The following is a 12,307-nucleotide window of genomic DNA, read 5'->3' on the forward strand; positions in this document are numbered from 1 at the left end:
AGACAGAGAGGCTCCCTGTGGCCACTTGTTACAGGATAGAGATGTACATAGTCTCAGAGAGGTCTGTCCAGTATGCGAAAGAGGGTGCTGAGGGCAGCAAAGAGCAGCTGCAGCTGGTAGCAGTCCAGGAAGGCATGGAAGAGAATCTCCTTCTCCTCCTCCTCGCAGACAGGGCATGCTGCCAATGAGTGGCAAGCAAAAGAGCCTGTGGCCAGAGCCCCATGCAGCAGTTGCCACTGGAGGTTTGGCAACGGGTAGCTTATTCAGTGTGTGCCAGGTAGGATGCTGATTCAATTCGGAGGAGATTTGGCCTGTTTTGGCAACCAAATCTCTGAATCTGAATTGAATCAGGGGCCAATTAAAAGGTCCGAATTAATTCAAAGCTCTCCAAATCAATTTGGAAAAGATTTGGAGAGCTTCGGCAATTCAGGCAGTCCCCGCTGGCAGCAGCAGACCCAGACTCCATGCTGGTAAGTAGGGGGTGGGGAATCATGGGGGGACCCCTGCCAGGCCTCTAACCCCCACCTGCTCCTCCAGCCTCCCCATGGCTGCCCCACCCACCCCAGCTCCCAGTTGTTTAAAATAAAGCCCCCATTGACTGGTTGCTGCCAGGTGGGGGTGGGGGGGCATTCCCCACTGCCCTACACTGCAGCAGTCTTGGGAAGTGGGGAGCAGTGAGGATTGCCCTCCCACCTGGCAGCAGCCGGCAAGTGTGGCTTTTTTCTTTCAAAGAGCTGGGAGCTGCGGCTGGGAGAGCAGGCAGGGGCTTGGGGGGCTCGTGGCAGAGCCCCGCATGCAGAATGGGGCAGTGGGGGCAGCAGGGATCACCTCCCCACCTGGCAGCAGCCGGCAAGTGTGGCTTTTTTCTTTCAAAGAGCTGGGAGCTGCGGCTGGGAGAGCAGGCGGGGGATGGGGCCTGTGTGATTCGGAAATTCAGCTGATTTGGCAGGAGCCAAATCAATTCGGGACACTTTGCACCAGCCTAGTGCCTGGCCAGGCAGGCTTGCCCTGTTATTGCTGCCACTGGGCACCGCCTCCAGGGCAGGTGGTGAGGGCATGAGCATGATGTACTTTTTCCATGTGTACAGTGCCTTACTAGACAGGATCTCATGGCAGGTGCCACCACTGTTCTTCTTGGGCACGAGGAAGGACAGCAGAGTGCCAGACCCGCCACTGTCATCACTGTCTGTATGTTGTAGGCAAGAAAATGTGGTATATCAGCATGGTCCTATTTCCTCTCATGTCATGGCAAAATCATATTGATTTTTAGGCCTAAGTAAATAATTTAAATGTTTTGCTCAGGAAATTTCCAGTTCTATTTTTAGCACAGAAAAGTATAGCTCTCTCTCTGTCACTCTGTCACTCTGTCTGTCTCTCTCCCCCTTATATAGCTGGGATTCTTAAGGAATACATCCATTTCATACCTCTATTTATTTTTATTTCCACTTACACACCTCTCCCTATATTATCCCTCTTCCAGGATGCTATGAAAGTTTCTGTGTGTGTGTGTGCGTGTGCGCGCGTGTACTCCGAGATTTTGATTTTTAATGTGTAAAAGGAGAGAATTCTCTTTCTCCTCTACTCTGGCTATTGCAGCATTGATACATTGAAAATGGCCAATCAAGTTCGATTGGTAAAGCTTGTAGTATCCCAAGGCCAAATGCTTTAAGGCTTATGTTTTTCTTTAAAAAAAATACACATGAAATGCAAAAATAGCATGAAATGGAACATTAAGCTTCACAATGTAAAATAGACTCAAAAGTTTCCACTACATTCTACAATCTACATTTGCTTTTCCTTTCCAAAGTAACTCTTTTAACATATTGCTCCCTGTTATTAGTGTTTAGTGTAAGAATTGTTAAGCTGTACCATGAGACCAAATTAACAGGGAGGAACAACTTCAACTTGATAGCCTCATTGCTTTATTTTTCAACTTTAACATTGAAAACTTGGGTTATTAAAAACACAGGCATGCATGCAATAACAGGAAAGAGCCTGTGCATTAAATTATACATACCAGGCTCCAGTGAATAAGCTCTTACACTATTACAAACTGTTTGAGCCTCAGCTTGTAATTGATTATGGCATTATCACAATACTTCTGTATAGAATTCTAAGATTCATTGGTATTTGACATTTCTTGTATAAAACTACCTCTTCATCCTAATGCTAGGTGTGCAACAGAAACAAACATCCAGGAAATCTAGACCGACCCCTCCACATCCCACAAATACTTGTTCAAGGCTACATAGTAAATCATAAATGTATCTTAATGTTCTTGGTTGCCTCATAAAACATTCATATATGCCTCTTGTGGTTTATAATGATGCTATTAAGAGCTATGAGATGCCTATATTTATATAGTCTTAAAATTAGCAAATAAACACCAACCTCAAATGCAAACTGAACATTTAGAGGTTAAAAAAAATAAAGTAATTGCCTTCCCTCTTCAGTTCCCCTCTATTTAATTTTGTGTCACTATCCAGATCTGAAGCCAAGTGCCAAATCCTGCCCTGATTTTTTTAAATGAGATTTCCAGCAACGTCTGTGGGTTTAAATGATTCAGAGAAGTGTTAGATCCTTTTTTAGATGTTTATTCAAAGTAAACTTGAAAAGGTTTTGAGGTTTCTTATCACTAATGTCTATGCACTTTTCTTTAATTTATCAGTCAAATAAAACTAATGTTCAGTTTTTAAGACTGACTGAAACAAGGAAATAAAGATCAATATACCATTTTTAATTCCTTTGGACATGACAAGATATTGCAAGAGTCTCTCAGAAGCATCTCCTTTAGGATAATTAAAACACTTTGAGAAAGAGGTACAACCCTAACTACCTGAAGGGGAAGTTACACTTTACACTTGGACCATACTAAACCTGTGGAATGCTAAGTAGTGTTAGTTACAACATGCTGGGTATGTCCAGACGAGCATGGTTGTGCGGTATGTGGCACTGCAGACATGTTTGCAGTGCCACATACTGCAGTCTGGTGTTCTCCACGCTGCAAAGGCACACTGGCCAAGCATGTGCTGCACTGGGGGGAGCGTTTCCGCAGGTTTTTTTGACCCCTGGATATCCAGGGATCAAAAAAAAACACAGAAAAAAAACGAAGCAACATACGCTCGGCCAGCACATGCTGCTGAAAAGTGGAGCCGGGCCGCCTAGAGCTGTGTTCCTCTGTGAGCCAAGCTCCACGCAGCAGAATCGCCATGGTTGTGGCCCCGGGACCCCAGATAAGGCTGCTGGGGCCAGCCCAATGCTGGCCCCAGCCTCTTCTACCCCACACAGGGCAACTTGCCACGTGCCTCAGTATGCATGGCACAGGCATTCCCCAGGACAAGTAGCGGCAGTGCAAAGTGCACCACTTCTACTTGTCCCCAGGGAACCAAATGTCCACACACGTCTGGATGCACCTGCTGTGTGCAGTCACACGTTAAGGGTTAATACTACTTCTTGCCTGCACAGGTGGGACTTGCCAGGAGAGGGCTGATGAGCAGGGGTGTGGCTAGGAGCTAGGAAACCTGGGCTCTAGTCCTGCTCTGAGGGAGAAGAGAGAGGGCTGGGAGCAGTGCATCCTGGGATGCTGGGGGACTGCAGATTGTTCATTTTATCTCCATGGAGCAGACTGAAGTTGCCCTAACATGAGCTAGTTAGCATAGCCAGAGTTAACCCGTGCCGGAAGTGGCATAACTTTGAGGCTCTCAGAGGGTACTTAGCACAGGTTACCAAGCTTTAACAATCAGATGCTTGCATTTTAAGTGCCCTTAGGATTGGCTAAGTATAACATATAACTTCACCCTGACTTACCTCTGTTCACCATATTTAATAGATTCTTTGTTTATCAAAACATTTTGCATTTTAACTCTAAAACTAGGAACAAAGTTTTCATCTGGCATGAACAGCAGAGGGTCTGCATCCATACTTTCCAGTCCAGTATGTTACAATCAGTTCTACTGTAACATAGATTTGATTAATTGAGAAAGTTCAGAGGAAAAAGGATAAATTGGTCCCATGAACTTTTGGTGGTGAGGTGCAAATAAGAGGGGGAAAACTCCAGGTTCAGTATGTCAAGCAAAAGCATCTACAATGCTACCTTAACCTAGGCCCTCAGGTATTCCTCTGCAGCACTGAAAACTTCCAAATATCTTACCATTTTTCCCATCACTGAATAAAACTAGGAAGCCTCCCATTCTCATAGTGTGAGAAGTTACTGATCCTGCAGAATAGGAAAAAGCACCACCAAGGAAGCTGAGTCAGAGAGAAGCATCCTGCTTGAGTTATGAAGGCCAGCATTGTTTTTGAGATGGTTACATTTCATTGCAGATCAGCTTTACATACACAGAGAAATGCACCAGCACGGAGATTCAACGTGAGATTCTCCAGTCCACTTCAATTCTACACAAGAAAGGTTGCAACAAGCTGAGGGGCTGCATGTATTTGTGTCTGCACCTCCTTTACATTGGGGGAAGCAATCTCTGGGAGGCTATGTGAGGAAGGAAATGGAAGCAGACAACATTCTTTTTGAAAAATGGTCCTATATGTTGCTTCACAGGCAAGCTGCAGTCAGACAGACAACGAAAGCTATGTACGAACTGATGATGAGGAGAGCTGCCTTCGAACAGATGATGATGATGAAAACCTGGCTGCAAACTTCACAGAAGAATGGAACCAACAGGTGCAGCATCTCTTGACAAAAAAATCAAATGACTAACTAAGTTCTGAGGACTGTAGCACAGTACTTTTGTTCTAAGAGTTGTAGTCTGTAGGTGTGTGTTTTGAGAAAAAGACTTTTGTTTAAAGCTAACTCTTATTAGCTACATCTTCTGTAACATGGCTCATTACCGGTGAAGAACACAGGCTGAAATGTGTACTGCTGTTACAAAACAACAGCAGCACTAACTAAACATGTAAACCCTTTGCACATGATGTTGAACCTGTTCCGTTTACAATGACAATATTAATACTGTTTATAGATAGGAATTTGATTTCTGAATACTTTGAGATTTTAGTAGAACAGTTTACTATACACTGTACATTTTTTCCACAGAAGAAATAAAAAGCTACAATTATGCATTTAACAATAAATGATTATACTCCTGAGTGTATATATCTAGTAGCCCAAAAGCAAAGTACCAGGCTTTATCTGCAATTTGTTTGCAAGTCTTTACATAAAAGGACTTGTACAAAATGCAGTAAAAGAAAAAAAACCTCTCTAATTTAGGGCTAACGTGTAACTTAGGAATGTTTTCTTTCAAAATAATCTAAAAATCAGCCATAGAAGTTAGTGTAAATATTTTTTCCAAATAAATATCATATACAAATGGCAACATTCAAATTATATAGAATCTAGTTTTTAAATCAGCACAGATCTTCTTAAAACTGTGAACTATGTTTTGAAATACTCGTTACTAAAGCTGTTTATAAACCACAGGTGCCATAAGATCCCTGAACTGACTGAAGTTATGTATAATCTTCCATGGTATTGTTTCATTGATGTTTTAGCTTTAGTAAGCATGTGTTCAACCGATTGGCTCTTCCCATTTTTTCTCCAAACCCATCATGTTATTTTGAGGCCTTCAGCTTTAAATGTACAGGCTTAAAAGTGCGCTTGCAACTGTTTTCTTTTATTTCCAAATGTGTATTGCCTTAGCCAGCCACCAGATGTTCTGCATGCACTCTTGGAAACGTGTAGTGAGACTCTCTTTCACAGCTGAATGGAGACATAGCTGTCAGGGAAAAGCACAAGAAAAGCAGTGGATGTTTCTGAGAGAACAAGCATAGAGTTACAAAGCTGGAGTTTTGTCCCTGTAAATAACTCTTAACATTTTATCTTAGCCCTGGAGAATTCGAGGAGAAAATGAGGCTTTTTGATCATTCAGGATTATAAAAAGGAAGTACTAGCTATAAACTGCTTGCCCTACCATTGCTATTATCCAACATATAGTTCTGAGCAGGGATTGAAGCAAAGTATCTAGTAATATCTCACACATAAGATATTACTTCTGAATAAAGTTACACTGTCTAGCAGCCCTGAAAACAGTACAATTTCATATAGATATTCCATATCTGGCACAATCTACTAACAGTGAGTAATAAGGTATTGATTTAAAACAACCCAATGCATGTCTAACTTCTGTTCTGTGGTAGCATCTAGGGATGTGTCCTACCACTTAAAAATGAGATTGGTACATAGCTTGTCTCAATACATTAAATCGGTGTTAGTCTGTAGGCAGTCTTTAGTCTCATGACTGTTTCAATGGGACTGCTTTTGGGTAAAATGGATCTGTATGAAAGAGCTACTGCGATTTTTCAGTTTCGTATTATTGCTTATGCAGATTTCTTGTCCACAACTTCTTGTATATCTGAGTGTGGTCTCAGACACCCAAATCAAAAGATACTATTGCTACCAGATGTCTTTTTCTAGGTTGTTCTTTTTTTTTCCCCAATCACTGGTTTTTGCTTCTGTGGTATGTGCCAACCAGAAAAGGTAGGCATCATACCCTTTGATGGCATACCTCTCCTACAAACTCCTCTCAGGAATGGGTGAGACTCCACTAGTGCCTAGCACTCAACATTTAAAATTATTGCAGTGAAATTATAAACATTGCTGTCAGCTCAGGATTCCTGTCAAGCATTTCCTAAACAAAGACAAACTGAGCAAGAACAAATCTGTGTGTCACGGCTGACTGATTCAACCCATGTCATGTTTAATTGTACCTGGAGTAATAACTACATTACATAAGTCTAATGTTTGTGTACACACCATCATCATGGCTGAAATAGGTGCAATAGTATGAATCCATTGGAAGGGCTTCAGGACCCATAGTAATGACAAGCGTTGACAAGCCAAGCCCCTCTCTCTCGGTCTGGCGTCAGCAAAGCAATCCCAAACACAGTTCTAGGTGACTTCTTGTACTTCAGAACTCTGAAATGAAGCACTTCTTATTTGGCTCTCCAGATCTCTATTTTAAACATTTTTGAAGCATCAAGCTGGCTACATTTTAACCCAGCTGTTCTTTGTCATCTTGTTAAAGATTATTTTGATTGTGTTTTGTTGTCATTAAGCAAAGTTACAGAAATGGTCCCCTGCACTGGCCATTTTGTAACTACAAAATGGCCAAGCACATCAGTCAAAACTCCCCGAGTGGTTTACTGTTACTGAAGGGAAATTGAGAAGCAGGAAACAGGAGTGTGAAGATGAATAGGGTTCTTGAATGTTCAAAATGAAGGTGGACAATGGGTTATCTGTAAGTAGTAACATTAACTAAACTGCATAAAAAGGTGTGTGGCCTTTGTTGTGATATAATATGTATTTTCTTATATGCATGAGCCAAATTGTTGCCTCATTATTTAACACAGGTGTGTCTGCCTTTACTTTTAGTCATCTTCTTCCATCCTTATTGGTCTTGGCGATTACTGTAGATAGACCTTGTAAATATTGCAACCTCAGGTTGCTGCAATTACATTGGTTCAATTCAGCAGAAGGAGCCGTAAACAGCAAGCACTCCACTGTGTCCTGAAGGGAAAAGTAATTTTTACCTTTGAACCAAAAATGTATGAAGAGTTACATCTTGAGGCTACTAACTGTAAGACATTTTTAACTACTGTACTTGACACCACTTGAGACAAAGACACTAAAGATTTCACACTATTCATTGGTATTGTAACAGAACTGCTATTGTATGGGTTTTTTGTATTGCTGTTAAGTATTGTTTTGTGTGTGTGTTGGAACCTACTGGGGACATGTTATATTTTGAAGTGATTAAACTATTTAATTGTGTGTCTATATTTTGGAATGGAATTATTTCTTCATTAAAAAGATTTTTAAAAGTAATCTGCCAAAGAGCATGTTTGTGGCTTTGTTGTGGCTTTTAGAACATCTATTTCCTGAAGTTGAAATGAAGCTTTCTTCAACAGGGAGAAAAAAGGTTATTTGTTCAGTAGTCTTCACTGTTTCGTCCCCTACTCCCCCTCCACCCAAATTTTCTCCTGCCTCTCCATCATTGATCAAATTGGAGAAATGTGAGCTGGACAAACCTACTATAAGGTGAATAGACAACTGGCTCAATAGCCACAAGCAAAGGGTAATTATAAATGGATGCATGTCCAAATGGTAGGAGGTTTTGAGTGGAGGTCTATCCTGGGCCCAGTGCTGTTCAATGTGTTTACTGATGATTTGGATGCTCAAGGGAAGAGCTTCTTGAGCAACTTTACAAACAACACCAAACTGGGAAGTATTACAAACATATTCAAGGATGAGACTGCAATTCAGAAGGATTCGGAAGGCTGGGCTGAAGCTAGCAAGACGAAATTCACTACAAGGTGCTACACCTCGGGAAGAATAATCGTAAATAAAAATGCAAAATGGGTGACATCTGGCTGGCTGGCAGCACTACAGAGAAGGATCTGGGAGTCCTAACATGAGTCTGCAATGTGATGCAGCCACTCAAAAGGTGAATGCAGTTTTGGGATGCATCAATAGAAGCATTAGGTGTCAGACACAGGAGGTTATAATCCTGCTTTACTCAGCACTGGTTAGGCCTCATCTAGAGTAGTGTGTGCAGTTCTGGCCCCATGTTTTAACACATGTATGTGTGTGTGGGGTGGAGGGGTTATGCAGTGTATCAGGGCAGGGGGGAGTTTGCATTCCTCAGGCAATGAGTGTTAGCTACAGTCAAAGTTGGAGATTTCAATTGGCATGTACCAATGTTCCTGCTGGGACTTAAACCCAGAGGTTCCTGGGTATGTTGGCTACAAATGTCCAACTCGGGATCCTTAAAATTCTGGTTTATTAGGTGGATTGAAACACTGTAATGAAGTCAAATCATAAACCTTGGGGCTAGTCCCCACACACACACACACACACACACACACACACACACACACACACACACACACAGTAGCAAGTTACAAGAGTTGGGTATACCTATCCCACAGGGGCTGGAGTCTGCCATCGATGGCCAGTCGAGGCTTCTTTCAGCATGGTGTTATCCTCCAGAAGGGGGTCGCCGGCTGGTCCTTCTGGCTGGGCAGGTTGAGTGCTGGTCAAGTTGGAGATCAAAAGTGCGCCCCTGAGGGTCACTTTTCACTGCTTTTTATCTGTCCCTGGAAGACTTTGGTGACTCCCCAGTTTTCAGGTTTGCCCAATCCAGGGGTCGTTGACCTTCATGGGACTTCCCCCTCGGTGACTACTGGATGGCATCTGTCAGCCCCAGGGGTCATCCACATGTACGTGCAGGTTTGGGAGTCCGTTGATGACTTTTCATTAATTTACCGCTGTCATGAATAGGGCTCTGGGAGTGGTCGATCTGGAGATATTCAGCCCCAAAAGTTGGTCCCTAGCGTTGATTAACTCAGACCGGGGCTTCTAGCCCTTGAACAGTGACGTTTAGAGAATTCCCAGTTGCTACATTGTCTCCTATGGATTTCTTCCGTTGGTTGATCTGCAGTTTTCGTAGGTGTTAATTGACCCTTGTTACTGAAGCCTGCTACTGTGTTACACGTTCAATCACTGATTCACTCGCTCTTTCAGGGGCCCACCTGATACAGGGAAGCTGCAGTTTGATTCCTGCCTTTGTGAACATTGTTACAATGTATAACTTACTTCTGAAACTAAACACATTTAGTTAAAAGGTGAAGAGTATAAAATATAAGCTACAAGATAAAGCCATAGCACACAAATAGATAAAAATACCAAAATACAAGGGGAGGTACAAAATACATACATACAAACTTTAAAACACAATTCCTTATCTTATAGTGAAAGAAAGAGGAAGGAAAAAAAGGTAGAAGAAGAAAAACATATCCAAAGAGGGGAGAGCAAATGCAGGCAAGAGGAAAAGGGGGCTTTCTGCTACAGGTAGAGGTTCATGCTGTTCTATACAGTATTATCCTCATTTTACAGAAGAAAAATTGAGGGATTTAGAGATAAGTGACACTTCAAATAATTCTGTGATTGACCCAGGAACTGAACCCTGGTCATGGAACCTTCTTGGTCTTCCTCAAAAGACAATAGATCAATCCCAGCTACAAACACAAATTCAAGTCCCCTTTATTTTCTAGGGTTTGGTAATTTCCCTTACCATGGCAATCTTGAGTGGTAGACTGAAAACCTCTGGAAAGTACTAATGATTCAGAGGTCTGATGCAGGTGTTCACTCTGTGTCGAAATATTCTAGAATTGCAAGCTTGCCACTGTGATAGGAACAGCTGAACTCCTTGTAAATATGCAGTTTATAATACTCCAACAGGTTAAAAAAAATTCTTATTGATCCAGCAGCACTAAAGAGTTTATCTTTTAGGCTTGTTTTAGCCAAATGACCAGATAATCCACATCTACAGTTTTCCCTTCACCATTCTGAATTATTGCCACACATTTGACCATGTGGGGATTAGCATAAACCTTCTATCCTCAGACCCGTTTGAGTAGACCACAGTCATTGGCCCATGGCAATCACTTTTCCATTTGTATTAAGTCTGTGTCAGAAAACAAAGGTTTTTGTCCTTCAGGCACTGATCTGCAGTCTGGAAGAGAACACATTTTCTGCCCCACAAATTTGGAAGCTTTCAGATAATAACTACTATGGGAGCCACCATTTCCACATGTAGGGCTACAAGGCCCTAACTTCCTTTTCTTTCCATTTGATTGCCAAAGGCAGGGTGAAGTCTGAGCTCACTTAGGGTAGGAGCAGATGCTGTATTTGTCTCAGGACAAGTTGTGCCTGTCTTTGTCCCAGAAGAGAAAAGTCCCAGGACTGGCATGTACACATATCACCCTTCCAACTGGGATTTAGCCAGCTGCTAAATGTATTGATGCTTTTCTGCCATTAATTCAATAATGCAATCCCAGGCCAGCAGTTCAGTTACACTTTGTGATGTCCCAAGACAAACTGTTATTACTTCTTATCCCGTGAACTTTTTTTTAGAGTTTATCCTGGGACAAATGTGACCTCTGTTTGTAGCTCTAGTGTCCTCTCTGCTTCCCTTGTGAATTGTTTCCCCCTGAATTTTCTATGGTTGGTATGTCACTTACCAAGTCAGTCAGTTTGTCTTTTAAAAAAACATTTGTTACCAATGTCATTTTGCACATCGTGCAGGGGTCCAGACCTCTTGAGCTGCTCCATTATATTGGCTGATTTTTCTCTACAAGTGATCAATCAGGGAAAGCCAATTCATCAGCATAGCACTCACCTGGACTGGACTATGGTTTAAATCCTTACTGTGCTGAATTTGGAGGGTCAGTAGAAGCTTCCTGTGACCCAAGTACATGCCCAAATCACCTGGTTGTGAAGTGTGTGCATCTCTTTTTTGTCCTTTTAATATAACACTTTTTATATTAGCCTTGGTAGTGAAGTGCCTATCTCCACTCATGTCAGTGGGAGTCAGGCATCTAAATATCTTAGGAAACACTGCCTTAATGCCATGAATCCTTTATTTTTTTGTTCTCTGCAATCCCCAACTTTCCTTCGCTAAACTGAGCTACTCTACACAGAAACAAAAATGATGGAATCTCTGACACTGACCTCCATCAGCTGTGAATTTGGGTGGATGCCATTAAACTAGGAAGAATGGTAGATGGCCATATTATAGATTCATAGATGTTAGGGTCCTCGATAGGTCATTGAGTCTGAGCACCTGCCCTGGGTAGGAAAGAGCACTGGGGTTAGACGACCTCAGCTAGGTGCTTGTCCAGTCTACTCTTGAAGACCCCCAGGGTAGGGGAGAGCACCACCTCCCTTGGAAGCCCATTCCAGATTCTGGCAACCTTTACTGTGAAGAAGTTCTTTCTAATGTCCAATCTAAATCTGCTCTCCATCAATATGCAGCTATTGTTCCTACTTACTCCAGGGGGTGCCCTAGTAAATAGAGCATCTCCTATTCCCTGCTGCCCTCCCCTGATGAATTTATAGGCAGCCACAAGATCACCTCTGAGCCTTCTGTTGCAAAGGCTGAAGAGATCTAGGTCCCTCAGTCTCTCCTTGTAGGGCCTTGCCTGCAGGCCTCTGACCATATGAGTGGCCCTCCTCTGGACCCTCTCAAGGTTTTCTGCATCCCTCTTGAAGTGTGGTGCCCAAAACTGGATGCAGTACTCCAACTGCGGCCTGACCAGTGCCACATAGAGGGGAAGCATCACCTCTGTGGACCTGATCGTCATGCATCTGCTAATGCATGATAAAGTCTGGTTAGCCTTGTTGATCACTTTGTCACATTGACAACTCATGCTCATCTTGGAGTCAACTATGACTCCAAGATCCCTTTCTGCTGCTGTGCTACTGAGACGGTCCTCCCCCAGCCTGTAAGTGTGTTGG

At 42.6% G+C, this 12,307-nt stretch overlaps 1 protein-coding gene across 35 annotated transcripts in view; it reads left to right on the forward strand.

Annotated features, from left to right (window-relative positions):
- The window catches only part of DTNA (dystrobrevin alpha), a 358,606-nt gene extending 350,772 nt beyond the window's left edge, over positions 1-7,834 (forward strand). For 25 of the 35 annotated variants that reach the window (XM_025201058.1, XM_025201066.1, XM_025201064.1 and 22 more), the window contains 2 exons: positions 4,324-4,408; positions 4,553-7,834. The gene's annotated coding sequence lies outside the window, so the exon portion shown is untranslated. The remainder of the gene's footprint in view (positions 1-4,323; positions 4,409-4,552) is intronic. The other 10 variants (XM_025201051.1, XM_025201053.1, XM_025201059.1 and 7 more) reach the window with 1 other exon arrangement.
- Positions 7,835-12,307: the final 4,473 nt, after the last annotated feature.

The sequence above is a fragment of the Alligator sinensis genome, unplaced genomic scaffold, assembly GCF_000455745.1.
Source record: "Alligator sinensis unplaced genomic scaffold, ASM45574v1 scaffold615_1, whole genome shotgun sequence".
NCBI classification, from domain to species: Eukaryota; Metazoa; Chordata; order Crocodylia; family Alligatoridae; genus Alligator; species Alligator sinensis.